Source organism: Schistocerca serialis, chromosome 8 (assembly GCF_023864345.2).
Source record: "Schistocerca serialis cubense isolate TAMUIC-IGC-003099 chromosome 8, iqSchSeri2.2, whole genome shotgun sequence".
NCBI classification, from domain to species: Eukaryota; Metazoa; Arthropoda; class Insecta; order Orthoptera; family Acrididae; genus Schistocerca; species Schistocerca serialis.
The window spans coordinates 348,382,449-348,392,448 of NC_064645.1; the positions used below are offsets into that span (position 1 = coordinate 348,382,449).

General features: G+C 53.3%; 1 pseudogene; it reads left to right on the forward strand.

Moving 5' to 3' along the window:
• Positions 1-4,314, forward strand: part of LOC126417829 (large subunit ribosomal RNA) — a 5,034-nt pseudogene extending 720 nt beyond the window's left edge.
• The last annotated feature ends 5,686 nt before the right edge of the window (positions 4,315-10,000 follow it).

Sequence of the window (10,000 nt, forward strand, 5' to 3'; positions counted from 1 at the left end):
TGGCTGGCTGCCCGGCGGTATATCTGGAGGAGTCGATTCGCCCCTTTGGGCGCTCGGGCTCCCGGCAAGCGCGCGCGGTTCTTCCCGGATGACGGACCTACCTGGCCCGGCCCCGGACCCGCGCCGCTGTTGGCTCGGGATGCTCTCGGGCGGAATAATCGCTCCCGTCAGCGGCGCTTCAGCTTTGGACAATTTCACGACCCGTCTTGAAACACGGACCAAGGAGTCTAACATGTGCGCGAGTCATTGGGCTGTACGAAACCTAAAGGCGTAATGAAAGTGAAGGTCTCGCCTTGCGCGGGCCGAGGGAGGATGGGGCTTCCCCGCCCTTCACGGGGCGGCGGCCTCCGCACTCCCGGGGCGTCTCGTCCTCATTGCGAGGTGAGGCGCACCTAGAGCGTACACGTTGGGACCCGAAAGATGGTGAACTATGCCTGGCCAGGACGAAGTCAGGGGAAACCCTGATGGAGGTCCGTAGCGATTCTGACGTGCAAATCGATCGTCGGAGCTGGGTATAGGGGCGAAAGACTAATCGAACCATCTAGTAGCTGGTTCCCTCCGAAGTTTCCCTCAGGATAGCTGGTGCTCGTACGAGTCTCATCCGGTAAAGCGAATGATTAGAGGCCTTGGGGCCGAAACGACCTCAACCTATTCTCAAACTTTAAATGGGTGAGATCTCCGGCTTGCTTGATATGCTGAAGCCGCGAGCAAACGACTCGGATCGGAGTGCCAAGTGGGCCACTTTTGGTAAGCAGAACTGGCGCTGTGGGATGAACCAAACGCCGAGTTAAGGCGCCCGAATCGACGCTCATGGGAAACCATGAAAGGCGTTGGTTGCTTAAGACAGCAGGACGGTGGCCATGGAAGTCGGAATCCGCTAAGGAGTGTGTAACAACTCACCTGCCGAAGCAACTAGCCCTGAAAATGGATGGCGCTGAAGCGTCGTGCCTATACTCGGCCGTCAGTCTGGCAGTCATGGCCGGTCCTTGCGGCCGGCCGCGAAGCCCTGACGAGTAGGAGGGTCGCGGCGGTGGGCGCAGAAGGGTCTGGGCGTGAGCCTGCCTGGAGCCGCCGTCGGTGCAGATCTTGGTGGTAGTAGCAAATACTCCAGCGAGGCCCTGGAGGGCTGACGCGGAGAAGGGTTTCGTGTGAACAGCCGTTGCACACGAGTCAGTCGATCCTAAGCCCTAGGAGAAATCCGATGTTGATGGGGGCCGTCATAGCATGATGCACTTTGTGCTGGCCCCCGTTGGGCGAAAGGGAATCCGGTTCCTATTCCGGAACCCGGCAGCGGAACCGATACAAGTCGGGCCCCTCTTTTAGAGATGCTCGTCGGGGTAACCCAAAAGGACCCGGAGACGCCGTCGGGAGATCGGGGAAGAGTTTTCTTTTCTGCATGAGCGTTCGAGTTCCCTGGAATCCTCTAGCAGGGAGATAGGGTTTGGAACGCGAAGAGCACCGCAGTTGCGGCGGTGTCCCGATCTTCCCCTCGGACCTTGAAAATCCGGGAGAGGGCCACGTGGAGGTGTCGCGCCGGTTCGTACCCATATCCGCAGCAGGTCTCCAAGGTGAAGAGCCTCTAGTCGATAGAATAATGTAGGTAAGGGAAGTCGGCAAATTGGATCCGTAACTTCGGGATAAGGATTGGCTCTGAGGATCGGGGCGTGTCGGGCTTGGTCGGGAAGTGGGTCAGCGCTAACGTGCCGGGCCTGGGCGAGGTGAGTGCCGTAGGGGTGCCGGTAAGTGCGGGCGTTTAGCGCGGGCGTGGTCTGCTCTCGCCGTTGGTTGGCCTCGTGCTGGCCGGCGGTGCAGGATGCGCGCGCCTGCGCGGCGTTCGCGCCCCGGTGCTTCAACCTGCGTGCAGGATCCGAGCTCGGTCCCGTGCCTTGGCCTCCCACGGATCTTCCTTGCTGCGAGGCCGCGTCCGCCTTAGCGTGCTCCTCCGGGGGCGCGCGGGTGCGCGGATTCTCTTCGGCCGCCATTCAACGATCAACTCAGAACTGGCACGGACTGGGGGAATCCGACTGTCTAATTAAAACAAAGCATTGCGATGGCCCTAGCGGGTGTTGACGCAATGTGATTTCTGCCCAGTGCTCTGAATGTCAACGTGAAGAAATTCAAGCAAGCGCGGGTAAACGGCGGGAGTAACTATGACTCTCTTAGCCATTATTCCAGAAGAGTGACAAAGTATGGAGGCCTTCCTTCCTCAGGATGGGATGCTGCACAATTCATTCTTGTTGGACCTGGCGATGACTCAGGCCAGGGCGAACTGTAACTCCCTCTATGTTGCGTCCCTGGATGTGTCCAAGGCATTCGACTCTCTGGACCATGGTGCCCTGAGGCCTGCCCTGAGGGCTCATGGTCTGCCAGACGAGTTCATTGGATACATCCTGGGATGCTATGAGGATGGAGCGACGGTGATCTCTGGTTCGGGGAAGTCAATGGGTCCAGTGCGGCCTTCAAGGGGCGTTCGGCAGGGCGATCCTCTTTCCCCTATCCTGTTTAACCTTTCGCTGGACCTTATGCTTGCTCGCCTCCCAGATCATGTTGGTGCCAATGTAATGGGACGACGCCTGAATGCTGCCGCCTTCGCCGATGACCTCCTGCTGTTCGCTGAGACTAAGGGTGGTCTCCAGGACCTGATTGATACATCTATATCAGTCCTTGGAGACCTGGGTCTCCAGGTCAATCCTGGGAAGTGCTTTACTCTCGCCCTCGCGGCCTCTGGTCGCGAGAAGAAAGTTAAGGTCGACAACACCACGACCTTCAAGGCTGGTTATACCACCCTTCCAGCCTTGGCAGTCGAGAGCACTTTCCGGTATCTTGGCCTGGAGTTCTCTACCAGCGGACGTAGCCTCTTCCATCCGAGGCGGGAGGTCGAGCGACAGCTAAGCGTCCTGTCCAAGGCACCACTGAAGCCCCAACAACGTCTTCACGCCCTGAGAACGGTGGTCCTGCCAGGGATCCACCATGGCCTGGCTCTGTCGAGGACCCGTCTTGGAGCTCTCTCCGCAGTGGACATCGCCATTCGCACAGCTTTAAGATCTTGGCTGTGCCTGCCAGCGGACACCCCTGTTGCGTACTTTCACGCCCCTGTCACATCTGGGGGCTTGGGAGTGCCATCAGCTCGCTGGCTTGGGCCTCTGCTGCGGCGGAATCGACTCGCCAACATCCGAGCTTTGGGAGTCCTATCAGACGGGTCGACAGATGACGTTCTCGGGCGTGAAATTGGGAGGTTGGAGCAGCAGCTACGGTGGCACGACGCGGACATACGGACAAGCAACCAGCTTGGCCGGATGTGGGCGGAGAGGCTGCACTCGTCGGTGGATGGCGCTGCCCTGAGGAAGTCTGCCCGAACACCAGGGCAACATAGCTGGGTGGATAACCCCCAGCACCCTATCAGTGGCCGCGACTTTATCTCCTGCCTGCGAACGCGTATAAATGCCCTTCCAACTCGGGCAAAGATGCAGCGCGGTCGTTCAGGTGACACCAACTGTAGGGCAGGCTGCGTCGCACGAGAAACCGCCAACCACGTTGTCCAGCACTGCTTTAGAAGCCATGACGCACGCATTAAGCGGCATAATGCCTTGGCAGCCTATGTTGCGCAAGGCCTTCGTCGCCGAGGCTTCGATATCCAACTGGAGCCTCACTTAAGAACAACTGAGGGCCTAAAGAAGCCGGACATCGTGGCGGTGCGGGGCGATGCAGCCCACGTTATCGATGCCCAAGTCGTTGGTGTCAACCTGGACGTCGATCTTTGCCACAAGGAGAAAGTCGCGGTCTATGACAGGGAAGCCGTTCATCAGGCAATAAAAAGACTTCACCCAGCAGTTCAGCGCATCACGACCACCTCGGCAACCATCTCGTGGAGGGGAGTGTGGTCACCGAATTCCGCACGAGATCTGCGAAGGCTGGGCTTTGTTAACCACCATTTTGCGGCTATGTCAACGCGGGTACTCGTCGGGACTGCGATGGCGGCAAGGCGTTTCGACTCTATGACTGCCACAAAAGGCACGATGCACCGGACTGGTGTTGGATGAGGGCCCAATCTGTGTCTCTCCGCGCTGCTGCCTGGCGCCTATCTCAGGCACAAACGCCATTTTATTCACGTGTAATTTTCCTGTCCTGTCTAGTGTTTGTTATGTCTCTGTGTCTTTTGTAAACCCATTGTATGGGTATTTTGCTTTCTCTGTGTATTCACATGTGAATAAAGACGGCTATATATAGCCAAATGCCTCGTCATCTAATTAGTGACGCGCATGAATGGATTAACGAGATTCCCGCTGTCCCTATCTATGGGAAATCGGTCTGCGTGGCGCCACCCGGGGAAGGTGTGTTGCCTTCCATAACTGGGTTAAAACCGCCAGGAGACCCTCTGATTCCCTGAATTCGACGATCGCATCAGGGCTCGGAGGAACCTGAGTGGGGCGGGGACCGTAATGTCCAATCCCGTGGCCTTGTCGTGGCCCCATAGCTCAGTAACCCCCTTGATGGGGTGAAGCTAACACGGGATGGGCCGTCCATGCATGACGTTAAAAAGCTAGCCCTTAACTGGGTGCAACCCACACTGGTCCGCACTGGCCCACCGTGAATTATCAAAAGCGGTGGGTGAGACATGGTCGGTCATGATCCCCCGGTACGTGTGGAGACCCTCCGGGGAACGTAACTCGGGTTTGAGTGCCGCACCGTCTCGTTGATGTCAAACTCCACGTATAAGACCCGGACTGACTCCTTTAACACCTTCCGGGCTGCGTTGATAGGTGTGGGTTGTCGTTGTGTCAAGGCAGGACGTAAAACTCCCGTCCTGGCAGGACGCTAAATGCCCCCAACCCAAGCGAAAGCAAAGGGTGCATGGCGCAGGGGGAGCTGCGTTACGAGAGACACGACACCGGTCTCTCCTGAGTTGAGCGCGGTGGCTGGGCGAGGGTATGAGGGTAAGTCTCACGACGATCCCGGAACCCTGCAGTCTGGCTGCTGCAGTTCCTCACGTCTTGGACGACGTTAAATGTCCCCCAACCCAAAGCGAAAGCAAAGGGTGCGTGGCGCAGGGGAAGCTGCGCTAGAAGGGACACAACATCTGTCCCTGCACAGGGCACAACAACACCGGTGCCCTGTCTTCCTACGGTCACATTTGCTGGGGAGGGATCGCGGCCTGAGCCGGCAAAGGCTCATCGCCGTGAACGGGATGTCCCGGACACGTTCCGCCAAGCCAGGGCATGGTGACATGTCCCTGGCTAGGTTAGATGGGGCCAGACCCCCGAACGTCTGGGGGACCGACCCAGCACCTGGGTAGGGCTGGGTCCTTGGCCTGATGGTGGAAACTCGGCCTATTAGGGGGCGAAGGCCGAGAGGTGAATCCGCCTCTCCGGAATGCGATGGGCATTTGCCGGGGAGGGACGGGTGAAATCTCCAGTGATGTGATCGTGGAAGGGGACTAGTACGCTGGAAACGGCGCGCTAAACCCAGCAGCTCATAAGGCTCTTGGTCAGGGGGCGGGACTGGTGAGCGAGCTGCAGATAGCCTCCCCCCATGCCAGAGAGGCCGGTCCGGGGAAAGAGACGGGCCTCCATACTTTGTCACTCTTCTGGAATAATGGCTGAAAATATGGAGAGTGATTATGCGCATGCGGAGCCAGACGCTCCAATAGGAGAATTTGATGAGATGAGTGTCGCGGAGCGACACGCGTATTTCCTGCGTCTTTTCGACAGAAGCGTTAAGCATGGGAAGATTAATGCAGAGCAGATTAGAGCCATTAAGGAGAATATAGCCACCTGGGCTCTGGCTCATGCTAGGCTCGAAGGTCAGTATGCCGAAGTAAAAGAAGAAAATGAAAGGATGAGAAAAGAACAACAACAACAACAACCTAAGAAGTCATATGCTGCAGCTGCAGCTTTGCCAGTACAGCCGAAACGGACTGTACAAGAAACAATAAAAATTAATTTAGAAAAAACCGTTCCCACAGTATTTGTGAAACCAAAGAAAGGTGAAGACGTACGGAAGGTAAAAGAACGATTTGAAAAGAGTGTGAATCCCCGGATTGATAAAATAAAAATAAATCAAGTTAGGACAACTAAAAACATACTGATAGTGGAACTAGCCTCTCCTGAGGATAGTGAAAAATTAATAAATAACCCAAAAGTGAAGGAGAACTTTACATGTGAAAAACCGAGAAAGCGAAGACCCCTTATGATGTTATATGATGTCCCCTCGTATATGACAGTTGACGATGTCACGGACTGTGTATACGAACAGAATTTTGAAGACAAAATGACTCGAGAAGAGTTCCTGGAAAAATTCAAGCCAAGATTTAAGGCAGGCCCGCGAGACAGATCAACTGTACACCACGCGGTGGAGATAGCCCCCGATCTCAGAAAAGAAATAATTAAGACGAACAGACTGTACATAGGGTACAATGCGATACCCACAAAGGATTATACGGCACTGGCCAAATGTTCCAAGTGCCAGGATTATGGCCATGTGGCAAAATACTGCACATTTGAAGCACCAGTATGCCACAACTGTGGAGAGGACGGTCATGACAAAAGGAATTGTAAACAAACACCTGTCTGCATCCCCTGTAAATACAGGAAGAGAACCTGTCACACTCCAGGGAAGGAGTGCCTAACGTATAAATTACTGATCCAAAGACTGATACAAAGAACCGATTATGGCGACTAGCTATAACATAACAAAACACAAATCACCAAGTAAGTCGCTAAGGGATGCGAATAGGTGGAGAAAATTAAGATTATCTCATCTGTCCTTGGACGATTGTACTGGGGTGGAGGGGAGGTCTTATACTGTTACAGGTGCACCAGAGCAGCGCGAGATGGCGGCTTCCTCCTCCCGGGCGGGGTCTGTCCTGGTCCTCGGGGAGGGGCAACTGGTGACGGCGGCTGCCGAGGCGACGGAGGGAAGTGTGTGCACACTCCCAACTCCACCAGTGCGGCTGCTGACGCCGGACCCCTCCTGCCGGGCCGAGACCGCCCCGGCTGCTGGGGGATGCCCGCCGCCTACAGCGACCACAGAGGCGAAAGAGGGGAGTATTTATACTCTCCCAGTTCCATTGGTGCAGCCAGAAATGACGGAAGCCTCCTGCCAAGCCGGGTCCTTCCTGGCGGCCAGCAGGCGGCCTCCAACCAAAATGGCCGAGGAGGTGGAGGAGGGGAGTACTTATACACTCCCAGTCCCACCAGTGCGGCCACCGACAGCCGACTTCTCCTGCCAAGCCGGGTCCTTCCTGGCTAGGAGAAGTCTACCAGCTTCATTTATGAAGGCAGAGGAAGGTGCGGCGCGAGACTCCCGTTTGGCTGGGGTTCCCCTAGCCTTGGAGACGACGCCGCTGGTGACTCTAGCAGAAGACACCGAAAATTGTCATTCAATAGTCAGTGTGCATGAAGTAGATAATAAACAATTAACTCTTGGTGATGGTTCTTTGGGATTAAAAGTAGATAACAAAACTGTAGGAGAACTAGCTGGTGATGGCTCTGTAACTGTAAATACACCTAAATACAACACATGCCCGCCAGGGAACATATATAATATTTGTAGTGAAACATTGCAGCTTGGTAGGTTGGAGAACCAGACATTGATGATGGCTGCTCTGAGGCAGTTGGTCAGAGCTGGGCACCCGAGAGGGAACAAGATCACATTTCCAACTCTGGAGGATGTAGACTGCGTCCAGCTAGCGGCGGTGAATATTCCCCATGACTATGAACAACTAAAAGAACTAGTCACTAAAGTATACGAGAGGCGGGGAAGGAAATTTGATCTTACGAAAACATATAATGAACTTGTCAAGATGTACGGGAGAATAACATATGACCCTGCTCAGACCTGGCCGAATAGCATGGTATATACCAAATATCCGGACGATTATTAAGTGCTACCAAGTCAATGCAATGAAAAGCTCCCTAGTCATGCAAGAGCTGTGTAGGCTTTCTGAAGAAAACAAAATAGATGTAGTACTGATACAAGAACCAAGTACTGCCTCTGGGAGATCCTTGGGCTTTCCCGTTACAGCACAAGTAATAACATTTGGACAGAGTCCAATGACAGCTGTAGTCATTCTCAACAATACGATAAAAACCACAGTGCTAACACAATTCTGTACAGAACACATAATAGTCGTAGAAATAAATCACCTAAACTCGTTTTGGTACCTGATAAATATCTATTGTCAGTTTCGTGATCCAATTGATATCTACTTAAGGCAGCTTATTACCATATTGAGAGCCCTACAAGGGAAGTCAATCATAATCTCGATGGACAGTAATGCTAAGTCCCCTCTCTGGTATAGCCGAACACAGGACCCAAGGGGCATTGCCCTTGAGGATGTTATTATGGAATTTAATTTAAATGTAGCAAATCTCCCCGGCAATCCTCCTACTTATAGGAGTAGAGCTGGGGCAGCTTCACATATTGATGTAACGTTAAGCTCCATTAATATCGCAAACAAAATTCATGATTGGCATGTATTAGAAAACCATACAACAAGCGATCATAATACTATTGAATTTACATTGGTACATGAAATACAACAGGCACCAGAGAGGTGGGCCATGCAACTTGATTACGGGAGAGCCAATTGGGATCTCCTAGAGGCGGAATTTAACCCTCCAGAGTTGGAAGACGAAGACATCGACATAGAAGAGGCCGTTGGGGCATTAACAGCATCAATCAGGGCGGCTGTCGCCGTGGCAATACCGATGAGAAGGCGTCTCATCCGTAAGATGACTTCTCCATGGACTCCAGAGCTGACTGGGCTCCGGCAGTCTATGAGAAGGGCGCGCCGCAATTATCAAAGGTCTTTCACCATGGAGGAAAGACAATATCATCTCACTATATACAGACAGAAGAAAAGCATATTTAAAGAAACCTTACTCCAACATCGTCAACAGAGTTGGGAAGATTTCGTAACGTCTCACTTGGCTCTTGATCCATGGGGTACACCGTACAAAATAATATGTGAAAAGATACACTCACCAATGCATCTCTCTACTGTGACAATAGGAGACTCGGACCAGATGACGACCAACTGGCTGGAAACGGCCGAGGAGCTGCTTCGTGCGCTCCTACCTGACGACCGACCTGACTCAGACGATGAGATGCAGTTGGCGTTGAGGCAACAAAACGAATACGAATACCACAATGCAACACAGGTATACCCCTTCTCATCAGAGGAGGTGGCGAACGCCATCCTGTCCTTCGGAAAACGGAAAGCACCGGGACCGGATGCAATTCCTGCAGAGGTTCTGCAGTGTCTTGTATCCAAGTTAGCCCCGGTGCTAGCAAAGATCTACAACAAATGCCTGGAGACGCGAACCTTCCCAACCACCTGGAAAACAGCGGAAGTGGTAATTATAAAAAAGGATCCAGACAAGGACCCTACAGTTCCCAAATCATATAGACCAATCTGCCTGTTAGATGTGATGGGAAAGACCTTCGAGAAATTGTTGGTGTCTAGACTGTCGAGTCATAGAATACTGCATGGCATGAGTAACCTGCAATACGGCTTTCGAAAAGGCAAATCAACATCCGATGCCATAAATCAGGCAGCCAGTATTGTTCACTCATCTATGAAGAAGTATGTTCTGGGGATCATGGTAGACATTTCCGGAGCCTTTGACAACCTGTGGTGGCCGGCCCTCTTCTCGCGGCTACGGGAGATGGAGTGCCCGGCGGCGCTTTATGGTTGTCTAAAGGACTATTGCCGGAACAGAGTCGCCAAAATAACGGCTCCTGGTGCTGTGGTGTCGAAGAACATTACAAAGGGCTGTCCACAGGGCTCAGTTTGTGGACCAGTGTTTTGGGATATCAACATGGATCCCTTGTTGATAACCCTAGACGAGAGCAACATGGTACTGGGAGTTGTTGCGTATGCAGATGACCTTCTTGTCCTTGTTGACGGTGACAGTCGCGCAGCGATCGAGAACAAAACAGCTCAGGTATCAGAAATTTTGTTACAATGGTGCAAACAGTCTAAGCTTCACTTGGCACC